Genomic DNA, 25,069 nt, shown 5'->3' with positions numbered 1-25,069 from the left:
CTTGAATTATTAAGTTGGGATGCATATATCAGGATCTTACCTTGATGCAAAATAAATGAGCAGTTACCTGGTGGGTTTCTTATAATAACTGGTTTAATCCATAACTACGTAACAAAAATAGCTTCACTCAATATTTACTTTAACCTGATGTATTCAACTATATTTCAGTAAGGAAATTATAGGAAATATCTGAGACATACAAATATTTTTTTAAAATTTTATTCTAAAAATAAGTTTCTAGGGTCTTTGAATGCTGAATTTTTTATTTTTATTTTATCCATCCATGGCAACTGAAAAACAATCACTCAAAATATTCCATTTTACATGTCAGCTCCCTCTTATAAGGAGTTGTCATATTCCACAGTTGAAAGTGCATTCTATAGATCAGTAACATTATACTCACGTTAAATTGCAAATTACTATGCAGCAAAAATGATTCAAGAAGAAAAAGTCTACAGTGTCTATTTACCTTTGTATAGGCATTTGTTTAATTCACTCTTTTAACCAATACTTGTATTTGGATAAGATCTTTATATGTGTATAGGAATGTCACAGTGCAAAATGCTACTGGTATGACACAAAGCATTAAAACTATTTTGTGAAAGAAAAAAAAAAAAAAAAAGTGGTGCTGGTAAAGCTGGATATCCATCTGTTTAAATTATTACTCCTGACTTCTGCTGTGGCGCTATAGAGTTAACCTGGACCGCGCACCTCGGGTCATTCCAACTCACCAGCTGCTCTTCAGAAACCCTGTACACGGTCGCTATGAGTTGGCAATGACTGGATGGCATTTAACAATAACAACAACACATATCCAATAAGGTATTAATTTCTAAGATCTATAGAAAGCTTTAACACCTCAACAAGAAGACAAACAATCCTATTTAAAAATGGACAAAGTACCAGAACAGATACTTAATCAGAGAAGACATACAGGCAGCCTCAAACACATTTAAAAACACATTGTTATTGTTATTGTTGTTGTTAAGTGTCATCATGTCATTTCTGACGCATAGAGACCCTGTTTAGAGTTTCTGAGGAGCAGTTGGTGACTTTGAACCACTGACCTTGAAGTTCAAACTGGTGTTGCAGTGAAGATGATTAACCCACAGTGCCACAATAGGACTCCTATTAGCCATCAGAGAAATGCAAATCAAAGCAATAGTGAGACACCATCCCACCCCAACATTAATAGCAAAGTTTGAAAAAAACAAAACAGAAAATAACAAATGCTGGTGAGGATCTGGAAAGACTAGAACTGTCAGACACTTGGGGTTTATTGTAAAATGGTGCAACCACTGCAGAAAATATTACGGTACTTTCTTGTTGTTATTGTTAAGCACTGTCGACTTGGTTCCGACACATATTGGCTTACCTTACAGCACAACATCAAAAGTCCAATGGTACTTTGTTAAAAAGTTGGAAGTTAAGATGCCATATGATGCAATATGTCCATTAATGGGTGCAGATCCTAGTGAGATCAGAGCCATGACACAAGTATACATATGAAATCCCATGGTAATCTCAGTATTATTCATAATAACAAAAGATAGTATCAACCCAAATATTCTTCTATGGATAGAGGGATAAACATATACACAAAGAAATACTACACAAATTAAGGAATGAATGAATCTGAGGAATACCTCATAACCTAGATGAACCAGGAGAACATGATGCTGAGTGATATTAGTCAGTTACAAAAAGACAAATGGTGCATGAGAACACTATTTTAAAAAGAAGAGAAAAGATTTTCAAACAAAAAGGAATATTCTTTCATGGTTAACACTGGTGGTAGCAGTTATTGTTGTTGTTGGTATGTGTCGTGGAGTCGGTTCCGACTCATAGCGACCCTGCACAGGGTTTGCGAGGCTGTTAATCTTTATGGGAACAGAATGCCTCATCTTTCTCCCATGGAGCAGCTGGTAGTTTCGAACTGCTGACCTTGTAGTTCGCAGCCCGATTCGTAACCACTATGCTACCAGAGCTCCTTAAATCACTCACTAAGAAGGTAGACACATATTAACTCTTTTCAAGGGAATGGCAGGATATAATAGGTCATCACAACTGATCAAGGCAAAGGAAAAACAATGGGAGAATAATCTTCAAGTAGACATATAGATAGACATGCAAACTCAATAGATGTGAGAAGGACAATGAAACTTCATCTACAAATATATTTAGGTTTGACAGAGGGTATTTCTACACGGTGCACTGAACTGCAAGGTCTGTTTGTACCACATTGTCAGTGGTTCAAGCTCATCAGCTGCTCCTTGGAAACACTATACAGGATTGCTATGAGTCAGAACTGATTTGACGGCTCTTAACAACATATCTGTGAATACAGTAGAGCACATAGGGTCCAAAGTTAAGAAAGCTTTTTCAATGTAACCAAATACCTTGAGGAACTAAGTCACTGGGCTCAGGATCACAGTCTCTGGGAACATCAAGGTAAATTAATACAATATAGGTCACAAAGAAAATGGTCTACATTCTATTTTGGTGAGTAGTTACTGGGGTCTTAAAAGCTTATGAACAACTATTGATCTTTTCTTGTCTGTAACAAAGATGAGACGGATTGGCAAAGTGGCAGCATCAATGGGCTCACGCGTGTCAACAATTGTGAGGTTGGCCCAGGACTGGGCAGTGTTTTGTTTTGTTGTGCATAGGGTCGCTATGAGTCGGTACCGACTCGATGATACCTAAGTACAACAACAACAACAACAAAGAAGAGTGAAGAATATGAAAGATTCCTGGAAACAATTTTTCAAAGGAACCTCAAGCGCCCCAACTTAACACTAGAACTAGATGATGTCCAGTTACTATAACCAACCTCTGTGAAATGGATCACATTAGTGTATCCTGGATGTTGGTGTTAAATGCCAGCACATCTTCTCCGACTCAGGACTCATAGCATCCCTGTACAGGGTTTCCAAGGAGTGGCTGGTGGGTTTGATTTTCCAACCTTAGGGTTGGTAGTCTAGTGCTTATCCTACAGCACTACGCCAGACATCCAGGTCCTGGATGTTGGTGTTGTTGTTAAGAGCCGTGGAGTAGGTTCCAACCCATAGCGACCCTGTATATGGTTTCTGAGGAGATATTGGTGAGCTTGAACCACCAACCTTGCAGTTCAAATGACTTTGTAGTCTGGCATATTAACCCACAGTGCCACACCAAGGTCCTGGATAGAAGGGAGAAAATGTACAACAAACACAGATTGACCAAAAAAAAAAAAAAAAACATCAGGTTTACTGATTAGCTGGAGATTAGTGAGACCTCTGAGGCTATGGTCCTTAATAACCTTTCAGGATTAGAACTGGACTCATCCCCTTGGCTCAGTTTATAAGCAAACAATAGAAAGATCTATAAGGGGAACAATCACATTTGAGAGTTTACTCTTCTTAGAACAACCAATCATTTACATCAAAAGGTCAAAATTTGCGTAACAACAAAGTATAGAAGGCAAGGAAGGTTAGAAAGAAGGAGGGAATTATGTGGGTATTGTAATATTGAAACAAAATATGTATGTATTAATTTGCTCTGTAAATTTTTACCTAAATGGCAAAAACTGTTTTTTAAAAAAGAATAAATTGTGTTTAAACTTCAGAGAGATGCACTTATTGCTAGAATAAACGAGTGTTAAATAGAGACTTGCTTATAGTTTTTCTTAATCTAAACTCTTCCTCCCCCAAGCATAAGAGTTCTTAGCATTTTTCACTTGTTATCACTGTATTCTTTCAACAAAGTCTTTGTTTTCATATTTTAACCATAATCTACCAGCAGTGGGTTTAACTCCATTATTGCTCCCTTGATCATATTTCAGAAAAAAATTCAGCTTTACTAACTGTACCTCAGAAACCAGACTACAGGTGTCTAGATGATCTAATGTGCAAAGAAATTTATGACTGGTGGAAAGCCAATTCTCAGAAATGCACACCCTTTACAACAACACCCTTTGCCTATATTTAAAAACTATTCCAGGAAATAGCCCAAAACCTGTCACCTAGACTCATCTTGACCCAAAAGACTAATCTCTGTAAAAATGATCAACCAACAACCTGGCAGGGAAAACTTTGTAAATATATATATATATATATAATGTTTTATTGTAAATTGTGTGATAGTCTAGTCTACATGGGAGAACATTAGTTTTAGTTTTACATTCATTCTATCATCTATCGTTTCATTGGCATAGTTACCATCCCGTCCATGCATCCTCACCCAACCAAAGGGTGAACCCTGTAAGCCTGCACGCCCCCCACCACAGTCCTCAGCCCCTTTCCCTCTCTGGATCCCAAGTCCCCAGCCACTCCGTCTCTTCACATCTTCTCGGCCTCCATCTCAGGCCTCACTGCTTCTATGGGTAGGATCCTGCTCTCCACTTTTCTCCACTGATGGTCCTAGGGTCCTCCGCTCCTAGACTGAAAAGTTAATCACTCCCCTCCTTGCTACAAAGTGTCCACCTTTAGATTTCCAACCCTCACAATCAGTCCTGATAACAGTCATTCAACTATTGCATCACAAGAGACCCATCTGTATTTCGTTGCATCAGGCCTTCAAAACTTTGTAAATATTAACCAGTCATTAGTATTCCAGCTCTGTCCTGGCATGGCACTGCAGGTTAATGTGCTGGATTGAAAAGTCAGTTTGAACTGCAAGATCAGAGGTTCAAACTCACCATCCACTCCTCAGAAACCCTGTAGAGGGCCTCTATGAGTTGGAACCGACTCAACAGCATACAACAGTAACAACCTTTTATGTGAAGTCCTGGTGTGGCGCTGTAGAATAATTCACTGTTGTTGTTGTTGTTGTTGTTAAGTGCCATCGAGTCGGGTCCGACCCATAGCGACCCTGTACAGGGTTTCCGAGGGTGTAAATCTTTAAGGGAGTAGAAAGCCTCATCTTTCTCCCACAGAGCGACTGGTAGTTTTGAACCGCTGACCTTAAGGTTCGCAGCCCGATTCGTAACCACTACGGTACCAGAACTTACTAGACAAGGTAAATTTGAAATACAAGATTGGTGGTTCAAATACAAAGGCTGCTCCTCATAAACCCTATAAAGGGTTGCTATGAGTCAGAACTGACTCGAAGACCCTTAACAACAACAACAATTCCTTACTTGAACTCCTGATGTGGTGCTGTAGGATAAGCACTCGAATGCAAGGTCAATTTGAACCTCAAGGTGGGTGCTTTAAACTCAACAGCTACTCTTGGGAAGCCCTATATATAGGGTTGTTTTGAGTCAGAACTTACTTGTCAGTACATAACAACAACAACAACTACCCTTTATTTAAGACTCCTGGTGTGGGGCTATAGGGTGAGCACAGGTCTGTGAGCCAAAAGGTCAGAAGTTCAAACCCATCAACTCCTGTACAGGGACACTATAAATGAGAATTGACTTGACAGCACTTAATAACAATACAACAACAACCTTTTACTTAGGAACCCTGTTATGATGCTGTAGGATAAGCACTGTATCACAAGGTCAGTGGTTGCTCTCTTGGAGACTCTATATAGGGTAGCTATGAGTTGGAACTGACTGGACAGCACTTAACAACAACAACAAAACCCTATACTTACAGTCTTTGCCTTTATTAACATATCTAACTCTAGCTCTTAGAACACTTTGTCAAAAGCGTCTTGATTCTGTGGTTCCCCATCTTGCAAAACACTATTGTTCCATTTATAAAACTCTTGATATTCGTGTTAAAAATTATAATTCTCCTACTCAGTTCTACAGACAAGTCTCAGTTAAAAAAATCCCAATTAAACAGCATAGGTTTCAAAGATCATTTTTCTGCACCATTTTTCAAATTAAAAATAGTCACTGGGATAAGTGCCTTGGGATCAGACTCTGTTCTATAACCTATCTTTCTATCTATTACAGTAAAAATCATGAATGTCAATTTTTATAACAATGACTTGTATTACAGTGTCTTCACAGAAAATTTCAGTTAGAAGTTTTATTGTCCATGGTGGAAGGAGCACACAATGTATTTAGAGCTATATAAAAAAATTATTGCCTGCCTTTAGCAAAGTTTTATTAATCATATACTCTGTACTCAAAAAAACACACTAGGTGCTGAGAGAGAAAACAAGAATACAATCTATGAGCATGTTGAAATGACATATTGCACTGGGTAAATCTGCTACAAAAGAGCTTTTGAAATTGATAAAAGGCAAATATGTCACTTTGCTGATAAGGTATACCTGACCCAAGTCATGATCTTTTCAGTCATTTCATATCCATGTGAAAGCTGGGTAAGGAGTAAGGAAGACCGAACAATAATTGATGCCTTTGAATGATGATGTTGTTGTTGTTGCTGAGCGCTGTTGAGTCAATTCCAACCCATAGCAACCCTGTATAGGGTTTCCAAGGAGCACTTGGTGAGTTTGAATGGCTGACCTTGCTTTTCAAAAGGCTTTGCAGTCTGGCACATTAACCCGAATTATGATACTGTGGAAGAACACTAAAAACACCATGGACCACACGAATTAAAAAAAAAAAACTGTCTCAGAAGTACAACCGGAATGCTCCTTAGAAGTGAAGGTGGTAAGACTTCTTGTTTGGACGTCTTATCAGGAAAGACCTGTCTCTGGGAAGGACATCATGCTTAGTAAAGTAGAGGAGGCAGTGAAAAACAGGAAGACCCTCAATTAGAGTGACTATAATGAAGGACTCAAACACAAGAATAATTTTGTGGTAACTGCAGGATGGGGCAGTGTTCTGTTCTGTTGTATATAGGGTTGCTAAGAGCTGCAACTGACACAATGACACCTGCTAACAACAACTGATCCTACAAACAAATGTCAGAGACCCAATTCAAAGGAGTATAGTTTGTGGATGAAGTGAGCACATTATGGAGGTTGGAATTTGTTTTTAAGGAAACAGAAGCGTCTTCAAGTACCTAAGGTAACGATTATATCTGAGCCTGAAGACCACCTGAATTCAAGATCTCAATCACCTCTTAGGCTGTGCTACCCATTCTGTGGGATTCTATGGGGTTCTAATATTCCAAATGAGAGTACAGTAAATACCAACTAGCAAATGAGTAGCACTAGTTTTACAGCCTTGGAAATATTGTATAGCTCAAAATTACCATAGCCTATGTGAGCCTCTCCTGCCTCAGCTGTATAGTTCTCTAAACTGCCATATGTGTATTAGCCTTACCTTCTCATTCTATGTATATTTGTACAGTAATTTTAGTATACATATATATATATATATATATATATATGTATATAGTGCTCTGGTAGCATAGTGATTACGAATCGGGCTGCTAATCTCATGGTCAGCAGTTCGAAACTCCCTACTTTTCCACGGGAGAAAGTTGAGGCTTTCTGCTCCTGTAAAGATTTACAACCTCGGAAACCCTGTATAGGGTCGCTACGAGTTGGAACCAACTCCACCACACACAACAACAACATATATATATATGAAATCAATGAATCTATCAAAAATTCCTTATTGAGGAATTCCTTAATAAGGAATTTTTCTTTGTCAGCCTACAATAGAATGATCCATAATGCACTAGTTGTTAACAGTTGGAGTTGATGGCCACTGATATTTCTAGTCCTACACTAAATAAATCCAATGCTTATTGTTGTTGTGAGGTGCTATCAAGTTGGTACCAACTCGTAACAACTCTATGCACAACAGAACGAACCACTGCCCAGTCCTGTGCCAACATCACAATAATTGAGCCCATTACTGCTACCACTGTGCCAATCCATCTCGTTGGGAGTCTTCCTCTTTTTCTCTGACCCTACATTTTAATAAACATGACATGCTTCTCTGGGTACTGGATCCTCCTGCCAATATGTCCGAAGTAAAAGAGGCGAGTCTGATCATCCTGGTATCCAGAGAGCATTCAGGTTATACTTCTGCCAACAGAGAATTGTTTGTTCTTCTGGCAGTCCATGGTACTTTTAATATTCTCCAACACCGTGGCTGAAATACAGCAATTCTTCTATGGTCTTCCTTACTCATTGTCCAATTTTCACATACATATGAGGTTACTGAAAATACCATCGCTTGGGTCAGGCTCACCATAGTCCTCAAATTCACATCTTTGTTCTTCAACACTTTAAAGACATTGTTTTCAGTAGATTTGCCTAATGCAAAATATCGATTGATTTTTTTAACTGTTTCTTGTATGAGTGTTGATGGTTGATCTGAACAAAATGAAGTCTTTGACAACTTCAATCTTTTCTCCACTTATCATGATGTTATTTATTGGTCCAGTTGTGAGGATTTTTGTTTTCTTTATGTTCCAGGGCAACCATACTGAAGGTTAGTTAAAGATGTATTTTAAAGGTCCCATTTGGTGATGGTGATGGTGGTTGTGTACTGAGTCAGGTCCAACTCATAGCAACCCTACATAATAAGGTTTCTGAGGCTGTAAACCTTTATGGGAGCAGAAAGCCTCATCTTTCTCATGCAGAGTGTGACTGTTAGATTTGAACTGCTGACCTTGCAGTTAGCAGCCTAACAGGTAATCCACTATACCACCAGGGCTCCTTAAAGAACCAATACAGAGGTTATTAAAAGATTTTTTTTTAATTTAAACAAAATCAAATATATTAAACAAACATTAAAAACTAATATTTTACAAATGTAAATTTATGATGACATATATTTATTATAATGGTTAATCACAGTTTTGTAAAAAAATAGAAAGTAATATCAGTCTCCACTTATTAGAGCAATAATATTATTTTTAAAGGCAAAATAATATATGGTCAAAAATATGAGGAAATTGTTATTCTCATGAATGGTGACAGAGAGGATAATTTGTTATGACTTTCTTAAAGGACAATTTGACAGCATAAAGTCAAATGAAAAACTGTATTCTGTGTTCGCTGGGAGTTTTGACAAGAAGGAAAATTTCAGGTGTAAATGAGTGACAGTAGATTAAGTGAACTTTTATATGATAATGGCAGCGCACCTTAGCACTGGAGGTTAGCCAGCCTATTTCAGACCTTCCCTTAATAGTTGTATCGCCAGTTGCTTCATATCAAAGATTAAAGTAATGATATATTTACAGAAATCCATTTAAAAAATTAAATACAACTCTCTTTGAAAGCAATCCCTATTTCTTTTTTGTCTGTAACACACTAATGAAGCATGGTGGTGGTTATTTGCCGTGGAGTCGTGACTCATAGAGATCCTGTACAGGGTTTCTGAGACTGTAAATCTTTACGGGAGCAGAAAACCTCATCTTTCTCCTGTGCAACAGGTGGTAGTTTCGAACTGCTGACCTTGCGGTTCGCAGTGCGATTCATAACCACTATGCTACCAGAGCTCCATATGAAATGAAAGAAAAGAAAATTACTGAAGGCACAGGTGACTTGAGTTGAGGACTTTCTGAAGCTCACAAAATAAATACCAGAGAGGGATACAATGGTCGGGAGTCACGTAGCCATATTTATACAGTAAAGCTAAGAACTTTTAAGGTGCAATTTTCTGCTTAGTTGCCAAACAACTAGGGAAGTGATAAGACATTTTGAAGCAAGAGTTTTTGTGTGTTTGACACAAAGGGTAGCTGTGGGTTTACATTATTAATTTAAATAGTCTTTGTTGATTAGTACTAGTTGTGATATGTATGCTTTGAAGATTAATTACTGCTTGCTAACTATAGGTGATTTACCCAGTGGTTACAAAACCATGAGAGAACGTTCTTTTGCTATCATAGCTTTCTTGTACAATGTGGTTCCTGGGAGTAGTTTTCATAGCTTGGTTAAGAAGAAAACATTCCCTTATATACCAGATTAAATCTGTTGAAAGATTAAATTCTTAAGAAGACTTGCTAACCTTTGGGCATGATTTCAGTCCCAGAGGCAGCCATCCTTCAGACAGGTCAAGTGCTCCAAAGATTAAGTTTTGAATGGTCTAGCATGTTTCTTTCTTTGATAAAAGGTGTCAGTTTCTGTTGTAGAAAATTTGTGTGAGAACTTTCTTCAAAAATTTCACCAGGAAATCAAATAATTGGCAAATATGTAGCCTGGAAAATATGTTTATAAAATGTGTGTTTGCTCTGTCTGTGTGCATGGACTGGAGCTAGAATGACCCCGATGGACGAGTGATAACACTGGCAAGAGAGAAGGAAAATGTCCTGCCAAGTAGAACAAATACTTTTTGTAAAAATGGCTTTTAGTAAATATCCACTTCTGCCCAATTACCTTGCCTATGAAATGTTATGATAGGAATTTGGCCCCCAGAGAGCGAAAAGCCTACAATTGCATTCTGTGTTCTCTGACTGCCTCTTCGAGATATGAAATGCCAGGTACAAATAAGGTGACAACAGAAAGAATATGTTAGTGTTTCCATGAAGAATAGCTAGCATCCTGTTTAGTTAGAAAGAGAAATTTGTCATTCTTTTTTAAAGTTTCAGTTACATTTATTTTTCCAATAAATTCTGAATAAGTGTTTACTGTTTTCCAGACAAGTGCTGATACTAAAAATACAACAATGGATATAATTAATGCAGTTCCTGACCTTAATAGAACTTACTTACAGCCTGGTAAAGAGATGGGCCTTTAATAAGTCGCTATTATACAATGTTGGAAATGTGCTGATATGCTAAAGCAAATTGTGATCTTGGAATTCATAGAGATGTCACTTAGAATATATAAAGCCACTCGTGTTGTTATTTAAGGTGCCATTGAGACGGTTCTGACTTATGGTAACCATACATACGCACAAAAGAAAGAAACAGTGTCCAGTCCTGAGCCATCCTCACAACGGTTGTTATGTTTGAGCCCATTGTTTCTGCCACTGTGTTAACCCATCTCAGTGGGGGTCTTCCTCTTTTTCTTTGACACTCTACTTTACCAAACACTGATGACCTTTTCAGGGAGCCGGTCCCTACTGACAAAAAAAAATATTAGAGGAGAAGTTTCACTATACTCACTGCTATGGAGCAATTAGGTAGCATTTCTTCCAAAATAGATTTCTTCATTTTTCTGGCACTTTCAATATTCTTCACCAACCTCAAAATTTAAGTGCACCAAGTCTTCTGCAGACTTCTTTATTGAATGTCTACCTTTCACAGGCATTTGAGGCAATTGAAAATAGCATGGGTTTGGTCAGGTACACCTCAGTCCTCAAACTGACATTTTTGTTCTTTAACACTTTAGAGGCCTTCTGCAGCAAACTTGCTTAATGCAGTATGTCATTTGATTACTCTAGGGGAAGCACTGAATTGCAGAGTCAAAAGCTGAAACCCACCAGGTCTCCTTGGAAACCCTATACAAGGTCGCTGTGAATCAACGTGAATCAATAACAGCCAACAATTTCCATTAGCATTGATTGTGGATCCAAGTAAAATGAAATATTTCAAAACTTCAATAGCTTCCCTACATTTCATGATGTTATTTACTGGTCCAGGGTGAGGAATAGTGTTTTCTTTACACTGAGGTGCAATCCATACTGAAGGCTGTGGTCTCTGATCTTCATCAGTATTTTATGTCCTCTTTGCTTTCTGTAAGCAAGTCTTAAAAATTTCACTTATTTTCAAAGCTACTTAGGTCAGCATCTTATTCTGTAATGTCCTTCAATGAAATTGTTTCACACACTTGCACTGCATTTATATTTGTTGTCACATTCTTCTTTCCTCCTTGTTTCTAGCAAGCAAGTTGGTATCATATGCACATTCAAAGTTGATAATGTCCTCCACCAATCCGGACACCACATTCTTATTCTTATCATTCAGCTTCTCAGGTTGTTTGCTCCACATGCATACTGAATAAGGATGGTGAAAGGATACAACTCTAGGGCACACCTTTCCTGATTTTAACCATGATGTCTTAACAACTATCTCTTCTTCTATGTAGTTTCCTCCAGCTCATAATAAAGTGTTCTGGAGTTCCCATTCCTTGCATTGTTATCCATGGTTTGTTATGGTCCAAGGTCATTAATTGTTTCTTGTTAATTGCCATGGTTTGGGCTCAAAGTGACTCTGTATAGGTTTTCCAACAACGGACTGGTAGGTTTGAAATGCCCATCTCACAGTTAATAATTCAGTGCCTTTTCTACAACACCATATCAATACTCCAAGTCATTAATAGATATATCAAAAATTTGGTCCATTTAGGAGTATCACTAAGTAATCCCTGGGAGACTTCCCCTCCCCACAAAAGAAAACACCCTATTCTGCTTATCTGAACTGTTTTTGAAGCTGTTTCAAATACTTGGGAATTAGTCTGACAATGAGCTTCTTCATCTGATGGCTCTGATCAAAAACAGTTCGTGTGGCCCCAGTCTGTCCTATCCACAAAGAACACCAGGCAGAACATGTTCCCATGTCATTCACACTTGTGACAGAGATGATCTGCTGTCATACACAAACATGTTTGATGGAATTGACTGCCGTCAGGCAGTTGCTCTAAACCAAGATCTAAAGTAAGTTATTTGTATTAAACTGGGAATTTGCATCAGGAGACTCCTTAAAAACAAACCACACTAGGGGTTCTGCTAACCTGACTACCTAATGGATGCCTATTTGCAAGCCCTAACGATTATGTACTCCCTGTTACCGGGAGTGTCATGTGTAGCCTTTGCGATTGTATTTCTTATTATTAGGACACTGTCTCAGGCCTGGCAGTCTTCAGGTTAGTTTCAATGTATTGGTCAATGCTGAGCCTGTGCTTGAATTGATGCCTCAAGCCAAGTAAGAGGTTAACTCAAAAAAATTATGGAGAAAATATTTCTATGATAGTTCTATACAGCTAATGGAGTGTAAATTTAGGACTTCTTGGAACATAAGAAAGGCCAACACAGCAAGGTGTTCTCATCAGCTGTGTGGGATACCAGTGATCATGAGTCAAGGGTATGACCTGTGCAGAAAAGTGTTAACATAGAAGGATCTGCTTACAAAGTTGGTCTTTGCTGGCATCAAGATACTTGGCAGTTACACTATTCCTTAACTGATAAATAGTGCACAAAGATTATTTGTGCAAACAGTGTGGCTTATGCTGAAACTTTCTTTTTCTATGTGGAGTCTAGAATTTTGGTACATGCTAGACTGTCTGTATGATCAGTCCCCAATAAACACCTGAGTAATGCATTTCTAATTAGATCCCTTGACACATAAATTCCTGTATTGTTCACTACTGGAGGGAGGAGTACAATCAATATACATCATCACTAGAAGAAGAAAATTCAGAACCTTGTTCATTTAGTTCTCTACACTCTATCTGTGTTTTTTACTTACTGGTCATGCATTACTTCATTTCTATATGTAATAAACTGTAGCCATAAGTATAAACTGAATTCTGTGAGTACGTCTAGCTAATCATTGAATGTGTAGGTGATCTTGAATACTCCAAAAACAACTATCATATGTATACAAAGGGTCTTCAGAAGTTTTTGAGAAATTTTCGTTATCATTTCAATTGCTTTGTCCATGAACTTTTTGAAGACATCTCATAATTTTGTGTACATGTACACATAAAACTCAATTAATTTATACTCAATGTATACAAGGAGACTTCAAAAAGTTCATGGAAAAATGAAAGTGAAATTTCTCCACAAACTTTTAAAAGCCCCCTTGCATATATTTGTGTATGTGGTTGTGTTGTTAGGTGTCATTGAGTCACTTCCAACTCATAGTGATCCACATAAAACAGAACAAAACACAGCCCAGCCCTGCAGCATCCTCACAATCATACTACTGTTGAGCTTATTGATACAGCCACTGTGTTACTCTATCTGGCTGAATGGCTTCTGCTTTTTTACTATGTCCTCTTTTGCATGAACTATGATGTCCTTCTCTAGGAACTGGTTCCTTTTGATAACCTCTCCAAAATATATGACATAGTCTCACCAGCCTCACTGTTAAAGAGCATTTTGATTGTACTTTTTCCAACAAAAAGCCATACATTCTTCTGGCAGCCCATGGCACATTTAATATTCCTCACCAATGCCATAATCCAAAGGCATCAATTCTTAATGATTTGTATTCGTTTGCACTTGCTCAGATTCATAGTGAATCTGTGATTGAGGAATACCGTGCATCAGAGTATCATAAATGGCTTATGTTTTGGAACTAGACCACCAGACCTTTCTTCCAAGATAAATTTAGGGAGACTCCAGTCATTAACCTTTCAGCTAATAGATAATAACCCAGAGGTAAATATCTTGTTTGTTTTGGTAAGTGCCATCAAGTCAGTTCCAACTGCTGTCGAGTCCATATAGGGTTTTCGAGGAGTGACTGGTAGGCTTGAACCATGGACCTTTCATCTATGAGTCCAGTGCTTATCCTGTAGCACCATACTGAGGATAAATATATATTTGTATAAAACCATTTATATATAGCTTTTTCAGAGCTATTAAGCCATTAATATCACTAATGAATTAGGTTATTAAATAGAATATAACTGACATGATATTGCTGTTAATAAATGCTGTTGACACAATGGAATACTATGCTACCTTGAAGAACAACAAGGAAGCTGCAAGCCACCACATAACATGGATGAACTTTGAGGGCATTATGTTGAGTGAAATTAGTCAGTCACAAAAAGAGAAATACTGCATAGGACCACTACTGTAAAAGACTAAGGGAAAGAACCCATACTAAAGGGGGGTGGGGGGGATTCTTTGTTGATTATTGGGATGTTGGGGGTGGGTGAGGGGAGGGAGGGGAAGGTAGAGCACAGGGCAGGGATTAGACACAGGATAGTTTGGGTGCTAGGGAGGGGGCAATATACAAGTAGGAAGAGGGGAATGGAAGAACAAAGGAGATGGGAGAACAATTAGACAGGTCTCAATTGGCTAAGTGAAACAGAGGTAAATAATGATATATGCACAACCTGGGAACAATAGGGTTCTGGAATACAGAGATCAAGCCATGGTTGGAATGTGGAAAAGGGGGGAATAATATTAAGATGCTTGGCTGTCTTTTGAATCTTGGTTTTCCTTGCATTATATTATAAAATAGACACTGGCGGGGGAGAGAAAGGAATAGTGAAAAGCACCACCATCGAAAGCTTGTAAGTCCGTCTTCTGCCTATAACTGATTGGAACACCTAAAATGGGGCTACAACGTGCCCAGTGAAGGAGGCTTCCTGTGGAGCCTCTGCAATACATAAGACTATAGGTGGAAGCCTGAATTACATCCATAGAATGAATGTAAAACTAATGTTCTCCCATGTAAACTATCACATAATTCACAATAAAATATTTAAGAAAATAAATAAATGCTGTTGAATTGGTTCTGACACATAACAACACTGTATAGGATTTCTGAGGAGTAGTTGATGGTTTTGAGCAGTTAGCAGTCCTGTGCTTATCCTACAGAACTCTTGTAGATAAATTCAATTTCTGTATGTTATATCTGATGAGATGATTAATTTGATGAATTATTTAGTAAATATACTTTAAGCATCTACAAGGCACCATTCACTATGCTATATACTCTCAAAATATCGAGGGGGGAAAACTTAAAACAATTACAAATAATTGAATATCTGGATAAAATTATATATGTTCACACACATAAATGTAGTAGATTTGGATCATATTTTCATTTCAATCCTAAACAATAATCTGAAAGAAAGAGAGGAGACAGGTATACTCATCCATCATTGTACTCAATAAGCGTTCGCCTCAGAGCATATGGAAGATGAAGACATGAATCTGCTTTCCCTAAATTGTTCTCTGTTCCCAAAGGTCTTTTATAGTATGAGCATCTCACCATGATGAATATCATTCAATTATATTAATATAAAATATGCCCCCTAAACACAACCTAACTTTTTCAACTGTAGGCATTCAAAGCATCTCTTTCAGGGTTAGTATTATCCCTCTGAAATAGTCTCCTTATGTGCTGATTTTGGAAACTCTGAAGTAAAATTCTTCAGTGTGTATGTGTGTAATCATGCACATTTCACAAGGTCCCTGAATTTGTAGAACTCATTATTTACTAGAAGATACAGGCATATGAAACACTTACATAACAAGAAAAGTGTCCTATGTTTCATAATAGGAAATGTGGTCCATGTGTCCTACAGAAATTCAGAAAAGATCAAGGGATGATTTTTCTATATCACTTCGGATGAGTTCAAAATGTAAGCTTAGGTGCTGTTTGTCATCTCATATATAATATAAAATTTTCATGTTGCATGAATTTGTTTTACATTTTTATCTATGTTGCTGTTGTTAGGTGCCATTGAGTCGGTACCAACTCATAGTGACCTTATGCACAGCAGAACGAAACACCGCCCAATCCTGGGCCAACCTCTCTACTGTTGCCACACTTGAGTCCATCGATGCTGCCACTTGGCCAATCCATCTAAATGGGAGTCTTCCTCTTTTTCTCTGACCCTCCACCTTACCAAACATAATATCCTCCAGTGACTCTTCCCTCCTAACAATATGTCCGAAGTATGAGAGACAAAGTTTGGCCATCTTGACCTCCAAGGAGCACTCTGGCTACACTTCTTCCAACACAAATCTGTTGGTTCTATGGGCAGCCCATGGCACTTTCAATATTCTCCTCCAACACCGTAATTCAAAAGCATCAGTTCTTCTATGGTCTTCCTTATCCACTGTCCATCTTTCACATGTATATGAGGTTACTGAAAATACCATGGCTTGGGTCAGGCGCACCTTAGTCTTCAAGCTGACATCTTTGCTCTTCAACACTTTAAAAAGATCTGTGGAGCAGATTTGCCTAATGCAATACGTCATTTGATTTCCTGATTGCTGCTTCTGTGAGTGTTGATAGTTGATCCAAGAAGAATGGATATCTATACTATACTTAAAATGTTTCTATACTATACTTAAAATGTTTTCGAGGATGCTATTTGCCATATACCATTCTGATTTCTTTGTGCCTAGGAAATAAAATAAGTAAGTTAGTTGTAACCCAGTAGATAGTATTACTATTTTTATTACTCTTTATGGTTCTTTGGGTTCCTTGGCTGGTATAAATGGTTAATTTTCTCAGTTTCTAACCTAAAAGTTGATAGTTTGAGTTTACTGAAAGGTACCTTAGAAGGATGGTCTGATGATCTACTTGAGAAAAATCAGTTATTAAAAATCTTACAGAACATAATTCAGTCTTGATTTACATGGGGTTGCCATGAGTTACAAACAATTTGAGGACTACTGGCATTGGCATGGTACTTTAATTCAAAATATACATGAGTTAAACAGGTTCATCTCTGCCCTTATTAATAGAGAAGAACAATTATGCATAAGAGGAAGCTGAGTAACTGACTGCCTATGCCCTGCAATTTATAAATTCTGCAATGATTTGTATATTTCCAAAAAGGCTTCAACTCCATTCACAAGTGTCCTTTGAATTCATTCACAAAAATCTAACATTAGTAAATTTCCCTTAAGTATAAAACTTTGATCCTCCTACTCATGCAAATCAACTTGAGTGTCACATTTATTTACTCTTCAGAGTAATCTGAGAATCTGAGAGTCTCTCTTGAAATTGATGTCAAAAATAAGAGCTTAAAGAGTTATTAAATCTTACAGGTAAATGAGTTTTGACTTTACTAAGGGAAGACAGGAGTCCTGGTCCAGAGCTGTGAGTTAATACACTGGACTGCAAAGTCTCTTTGAACCTCAAGGTTGGTGGTTCAAGTTCACCAGATGTTCCTCAGAAACCATATACAGGGTCGCTATGGGTCAGACTGACTTGAAGACACTTAATAACAGCAACAAAAGGAAGACAAGAAAGAAAAGTATAAGTTTAAGAACACTAAAAACTCTTTTCTTACTTCATATTTTAGCAGTTTCCTTGTTTGAAAACAATGCAGTTAAGTACACTTTCCAATGGATGCAACTTAAAAAAATCCTAAAATGGGCAACAAAATGATAAAAGTCAAGAAAAATGATGGATTCATAAAAACCTAGAATCCAAATAGTACCACATTCCATTTTTTCTGGAAATGGTTCAGTCAGGATTACTACACTACAACAGGTGGCTACTTTTAAATACAGATGCTAAATGTCATACTTGCAGATGGTTCATCAGCAGAACATGTAAAAAAACATCTTAATTATATATTATGAAGCCTTTTCATAAAAAATTAAAAGGTAGTCATTCATTATACTTGTTTGAGTTATATTACTGAGTACAGATGCTGTTTTGAGTTAAGCTGGTGCTTTAATCAAAACAAGTATCAGTGGATCAATTTAATGATATGAAAAGTTTGACTTCAGGTCTGAAAGTTTCTGGCAATGCAAATTTCTTGCAGTTTCTTGATTTACGCATCAAAGCAGAGGACTCTGCTCCACCTGAATCCCACATCCATATGAGTCAGAGTAAAGAAAGAGCTAATTAGCTAGTCCTGTTTTAATGGAAGCTTTCTAGCTTGGCTGGAATTCATACCCTAGATGCATTTCACACACCACATCAGAAGCCTAAAGTTAGAATTATTTATTTCCTCATGTGGTCTTTAGAGATATCATGATAAAAAAGGCAGCCATTCATGCACACATATACTTATACCCAAATTATTTTTTGTTTTACTGTTATTGGCCAATTTATATAATAGAGCTGACCTAAACAACTTAGATACAGCCAAATACAACGGTGAGTCAAAAATCAACTACACTTTGGCAGTAGAATTTATTTCAATCAACTTTCAAACAAGATGAATACACCATTTTTCAACATAATCTCCTTACTTCTAAATTCATTTTACCCATTTGTTAAAAAAGCTTTCATATTCCTTTACTAAAAATGTTTTAGGCAGAGCTGCCAGCCACAAATGCACTCCTGCCTTTATTTCATCAGAGGTGAATGTTGGACCTGGGAGGGCTGCTTTCAGGGAACCAAAGAGGTGAAAGTGTGATGGAGCAGAATCGGGACTATTGTTGTTGTTGTTGTTTGGTGCCATTGAGTTAGTACCAACCCACAGTGACCTTATGCACAGCAGAACGAAACAATGCCCGATCCTGGGCCAACCTCACTACTGTTGCCACGCTTGAGTCCATCGATGCTGCCACTTGGCCAAGCATCTCGTTGGGGTCTTCCTCTTTTTCTTGAACCCTCCACCTTACCAAACATAATACCCTTCTCCAGCAACTGGTCTCTCTTGACAATATGTCTGAACTATGAAAGACTAAATTTGGCCATATTGGCCTCCAAGGAGCACACTGGCTGCACTTCTTCCAAAACGCATGTATTGGTTCTATGGGCAGTCCATGGCACCTTCAATATTTTCCTCCAGCACCTTAACTCAAAAGCATCAACTCATCTACTGTCTTCCTTATTCACTGTCCAGCTTTTGCATGCATATGAGGTTACTAAAAATACCATTGCTTTGGTCAGGTGCACCTTAGTCTGCAAGCTGACATCTTTGCTCTTCAACACTTTAAAAAGATCTGTGCAGCAGATTTGCCTAATGCAATACGTCGTTTGATTTCTTGACTGCTGCTTCCATGAGTGTTGATAGATGATCCAAGATGAAGGAAGTCTTTGACAACTTCAATCTTTTCTCCATTGATAAGAATATTGTTTATTGGTCCAGTTGTGGTGATTTTTTTACATTGAGATGTAATCCATACTTAACGCTATGCTCTTTGATCTCCATCAGTTAATGTTTTAAGTCCTCTTCACTTTCAGCCAGCAAGGTTGTATCATCTGCATATCACAGGTTATTAATGAATCTTCCTCCAATCCTGATGCCAAGTTTTTCTTCATATGACACAGCTTCTTGTATTATTTGCTCAGCATACAGGTTGAATAAGTATGGTGAAAGAATACAACCTTGTCACACAACTTTTTAAATTTTAAAACATTCAGTCTTCCTAGGTTCTGTTCGAACAACTGCCTCTTGGTCCAGATACAGATTCCTCATACGCACAAGTAAGTGTTCCAGAATACTCATACTTCGCAATGTTGTCTACAGCTTGTCATGATCAAAACAATTGAAAGCCTTTGCATAGTCAATAAAGCACAGGAAAACATCTTTCTGATATTCTCTACTGTCAGCCAAGATCCATCAGTCATCAGCAATGATATCCCTCGTTCCATGGCTTCTGAATCCGGCTTGAACCTCTGGAAGTTCTCTGTCAATGTATGACTGTTGCTGTTTCTGTATTACCTTTAGCAAAACTTTAATCACATGGAATATCGAAGAGATTGTTCATTGATTTCTGCATTCTGTTGGGTCACCTCTCTTTGGAATGAGCACAAATATGGATCTCTTCCAATCAGTTGGTCAGAGAGTTGTCTTCCAAATTCCTTGGCAGAGATGGGTGAGATCCTCCTGTGCCGCCTCACTTTCTTGAAAGATTTCCATTTTTATTCCATCAATTCCTGGTGCCTTGTTCTTCGCTAATTCCTTCAAAGCACCTTGGACTTCCTCCTTCAGTATCATTGGCTCTTGATCATATGTTACTTCTTGAAATGGTTCAACATTAACCACTTCCTTTTGGTACAGTGACTGTGTATTCCCTATATCTTCTCTTGATGCTTTCTGCATCTTTCAATAATTTGCTCATTGAATCTTTCAATAACGAAAGTTGAGGCTTGAATTTTTTCTTCAGTTCCCCCAGCTTGAGAAATGCTGAGTGTGTTCTTCCTTTTTGTTTTTCTGATTCCAGATCTTTGCACATTTTGTTGTAATATTTGTCTTTATCTTCTCGAGTTGATCTTCAAAATTTTCTGTTCATCTCTAGGAAGTCCTCATTTCTTCCATTTATTTTAGCATCTCTACTCTGGAGAGCAGGTTTCAGTGTCTCTTCGACAACCTTTTTGTCCTTTCCTTCTTTCTTGTCTTCTCAATGACTTTTTGCTTTCTTCATGTATGATGTTCTTGATGTCATCCCATAACTCTTCTGGTCTTCAGTCTTTAGTGTTTAATGTATCAAATCTGTTCTTCAGATGATCTCTAAATTCAGGTGGGATATATTCAAGGTCATATTTTGGCTCTCCTGGACTTGTTTTCATTTTCTTCAACTTCAATTTGAAGTTGCATATGAGTAACTGATGGTCTGTTCCACAGTCTGCCTCTGGACTCAGGACTATAGTGAGGATGTTTTAACATCTCAAAACAAAGTTTTTGTAGAGTATTAACAGGGTAGGCAAAGATTTGCTGATGTGCATTGTCATGCAAGATCACAAGGCCCTTGCATAGTAGTCCTCTTTATTTAATCTGAAGTTTTGGCTTCAGTTCTTCAATAGCATCTCATAGTAATGAGCACTGTTGATTACTGAACCTTTTTTTTTTCCTGACAGTGTCCCAATACCAGTTCTTGAGAATCCCAGAAAATTAAAAGCATCAATTTCCCAGAGGAAGGTTGAATTTTGGACTTTTTTTGGTTGATAATTGAAGATGTTTCCACTCCATACTCTGCTATTTACTCTCAGGCTCCTAGTGACGAATCCATGTCCATTTACCAATCATAATTTGTAAAAAAAAATTTTTACCTTCTTTTGAGTTTGTTCAATTTTGTTTACAGATGTCCAAACATTTCTGTTTACTCTTTTGTGAGTTGTTTTGTGCTCATCTTACATAAACTTTTAGAAATCCAAGTCTGTCATTGATGATTTCATTATTTCATAGGCAAAGCCATGGATGATTTGCAAATGATTTACCACCTAATTCACAGTCATTCATCTATTCAACAGAATGATTTCAGGTGCATGATCAATGTTGTTATCAGCTGTGGGTGTGGACAGACCTTTTAATATAGCTAAAGGGCAAATAGTTTTTTACTCTCTCTCATAGCATAAACCATCCTCAAATTAAATCAGATTTAATTCAATTTAACATGTGTCAGTGTCTGAATGATAATCTCTTCCACAAATGTTTTCAGTTTCAGTAATTCCAAATTTTTCTTGGTGTGTGTATGTTGCTGTTGTTTTTGTTAAGTGCCTTTGAATTAGTTGAACCCATAGTGACCCTATATCGTGTTTCCAAGGAGCTGCTGGTGGGTGTGAACCACCAAAATTGTGGTTCAAACTGACCTTAAGTTCCAGCTCATTATTCCGCAGCATCACATCAAGCTCAGAAGACTACATAAAGTACTGTGCCAAGTTAAGTTGGTTAGATTCACTGCCTTATCTGAGGCAATAGTGGATGTTGTGCCTGTTTTTTGGAATGTGTATGTGTGTTTTATCTTATGAAATTGAAGAACCTTACAAATGAAAAGCTTACTATGATTGGTTTTGGCAATAAAATCACATTGACTAAAACTTCCATAGAACTCAAAGCACGCTGATTTGAAAGTAGGAAGCCCAGGGCAACACTCTAGAAATTAAGAACAAATGCCTGGAAATTTCTTTGAGGGAAATTCTATTTATTCTCAGTTTGTTCACTTCTTTTGTCTAAAATGAGTAAACACATAAAACCCACTATTTTAATTACAATCATATAAATGATACAAAGATATTTTTTTAAAAAAGGATAGAAGCTAAAAATGGATAGTGAAAGTACTCCAGCCTTCTCATTCTCAGTTCCCAGTAGTACCCCTATAAACTATTTCTGCATATCTTTCCTGTGAATTTTCTTTGTAAAAATAAGTATATATATTTGTTATGCAATATGCACATTTATTTAGAAATATTTCCAATAATTATACATACAGGAGCATGTCCTATCAGAAATACTTTCCAGAATGTAAATTTGTTATTTTTTAATTTATATTTGAAGAGAATCACCAGATATTTCACTATATTGGCATATTGGCGTAGAAAAACGGTAGCTGAATTTTCAAGTTGGATATAAAATGAGTAGTCTGATTACCATGGGAAGTGATGTGTACCAAAGCATCATTGAAAAGCTACCCTATCATCATTTGTGGCAGAAATGCTGGGCTCAAACATTACAAACAATTGTGAAGATGTTGCAAGATTGGGAAGTGTTTCACTCTGTTGTCCTTAGTGTTGCTATGAATCAGCGGTGACTCAATAGCCCCTAACAACAACAACAATCACCATACTAATCATGGGATAAGGTTGGGTTTCAAAGTTCATGAAGTGTCAAACTCTGGAGCCTGTATAACACAGCCTTTAGGAGTTCAGCTTGTGTCTGGGAACTTGTGGTGAATCATTATTATTACCACTCATCTGTCAGTTTGTCCTACTATGGTGGCTTGTGAGTTGCTCTGATTCTGGAAGCTAAGTCACAGGTATTTTAAATACCAGCAGGGTCACCCACGATAGATAGGTTTCAGATGAGCTTCCAGGAGAAGACAACCTAAAAAAAGGAGAGACCAACTATTTCCAAATATTTAGCCATGGAAAACCTTATGAATAGTAGAGAAACACAGTCAGATATAATGCCAGAAAATGAGCCTCTCAGGTTGGAAGGCACTCAAAATGCAACTGTGAAAGAACTGCCTCCTCAAAATAGAGTTAACTGTTAAAGACGCAAATGGAGTAAAGCCCTTGGGACCTTCATGTGCTGATGGGGCACAACTCAAAATTTAAAGAACACCTGTAAGCATCCATTAATAATTGGAACATCGAATTACAAGTCTAGGAAAATTGGAAATTGTCAAAAATGAAATGGAATGAATAAACATCAATATCTTAGGCATTAGTGAGCTGAAATGAACTGGTATTGGCCATTTTTAATCTGACAACCACATGGTTTACTATGCTGGGAATGACAAATTGAAGAGGAATGGTGTTGCATTCATTGTCAAAAACAACATATCAAGACCAGTCATGAGGTGCAATGCTGTCTGTGATAGGATAACATCCATGCACCTACAGGGAAGACCAGTTAATACCACTATTACTCAAATTTACACACCAACACTAAAGCAAGTGAGGATGAAATAGAAGAATTCTACCAACTTCTTCAATCTGAAATTGATCAAACATGCAATCCAGCTGTATTGATCATTACTGGTTATTGAAATGCAAAGGTTACGAGCAAAGATGAAGGATCAGTAGTTGGAAAATATGGCCTTGGTGATGGAAATGATGCTGGAGATCACACGATAGAATTCTTCACACAAAAAATTATTTGTTCATTTCAAATACCTTCTTTAGACAGCATAAGAGACAATAATGCACATGGACCTCACCAGATGAAATACACAGAAATCAAACTGACTAATCTGTCGAAAGAAAAGCTCCACATCATCAGTCAAAACAAGACCAGGGGCAGATTCTGGAACAGACCATCAATTATTCCTATGCAAATTCAAACTGAAGCTGAAGATGATAAAACAATTCCATGAGAGTCAAAATATGACTTTAAATTTATCCCAGCTGAATTTAGAGATCATCTGAAGAACAGATTTGATACATTAAACATTAAAGACTGAAGACTAGAAACATAAGAGTTGTGGGATTGCTGGCAAGCTCAGCATGCGTGGCAAGTGCTGAGAAGCTGAGGCCCAAGGACAACGTGGACGAAAATCCAGTCTTTGGGCCCTCCTTGGACTTGTCGGCAATGGACCCTGAGGGCCCAGGAAGTGACCCCCTCGTGGTCCCAGGTTCATGGCTTTGGTGAGCTCACTGTTTGGCCACCTCTGTGCAATTTTCTTTAATTGTACTTTTGTGCATTCTGTACTTGTTCTTTATGCTCTTAACTCCGGTAATTGTAGCTTCTGGGAAAATGATTGTTTTCAGTAATAATACGCACAAAGTTTTGATCGATGGCTCTCATGCAAATGTCGCTGCCCAGTAACAAGAGTTGTGCGTGAAGCTATGAAAAATAAAAGTACAGAAAAACAGGATGTAGCAATGCAGAAAATACGTAACAATTGTTTTTTAGCCAATTATACTCATAATGTTTAATATTAAACAGATACGTGAGCTGTTAATGTCTATGTACAATAATAACACTGAAACTAGTAGCTACCCCCTGAAGACACCCCCGTGTATGTCTGTTGTGCTCTTGAAGTTTTTCATGGGGATCTTGTGTTATGTGATAATTTTATGCTCCCCCAAACCGCCTCCGGGTATAATCAACTTAATCCAGATGCTCCTTTCCCCCCCGAAGGTATATTGGGAATATAATAGCAATGAACATTGTCATATCTAGATATAAAAACCAGAACGGGGTTAAAAGAATGTAAAGGTGAGACCGCACCTTCTTAGAAAAGTCAAAATCTGTTTTTCACCTTTCCTGAAACTGTAGA

The sequence above is a fragment of the Chrysochloris asiatica genome, unplaced genomic scaffold, assembly GCF_000296735.1.
Source record: "Chrysochloris asiatica unplaced genomic scaffold, ChrAsi1.0 scaffold00093, whole genome shotgun sequence".
In the NCBI taxonomy this organism is placed as follows: domain Eukaryota; kingdom Metazoa; phylum Chordata; class Mammalia; order Afrosoricida; family Chrysochloridae; genus Chrysochloris; species Chrysochloris asiatica.
Note: the sequence above shows the minus strand (reverse complement) of the source record.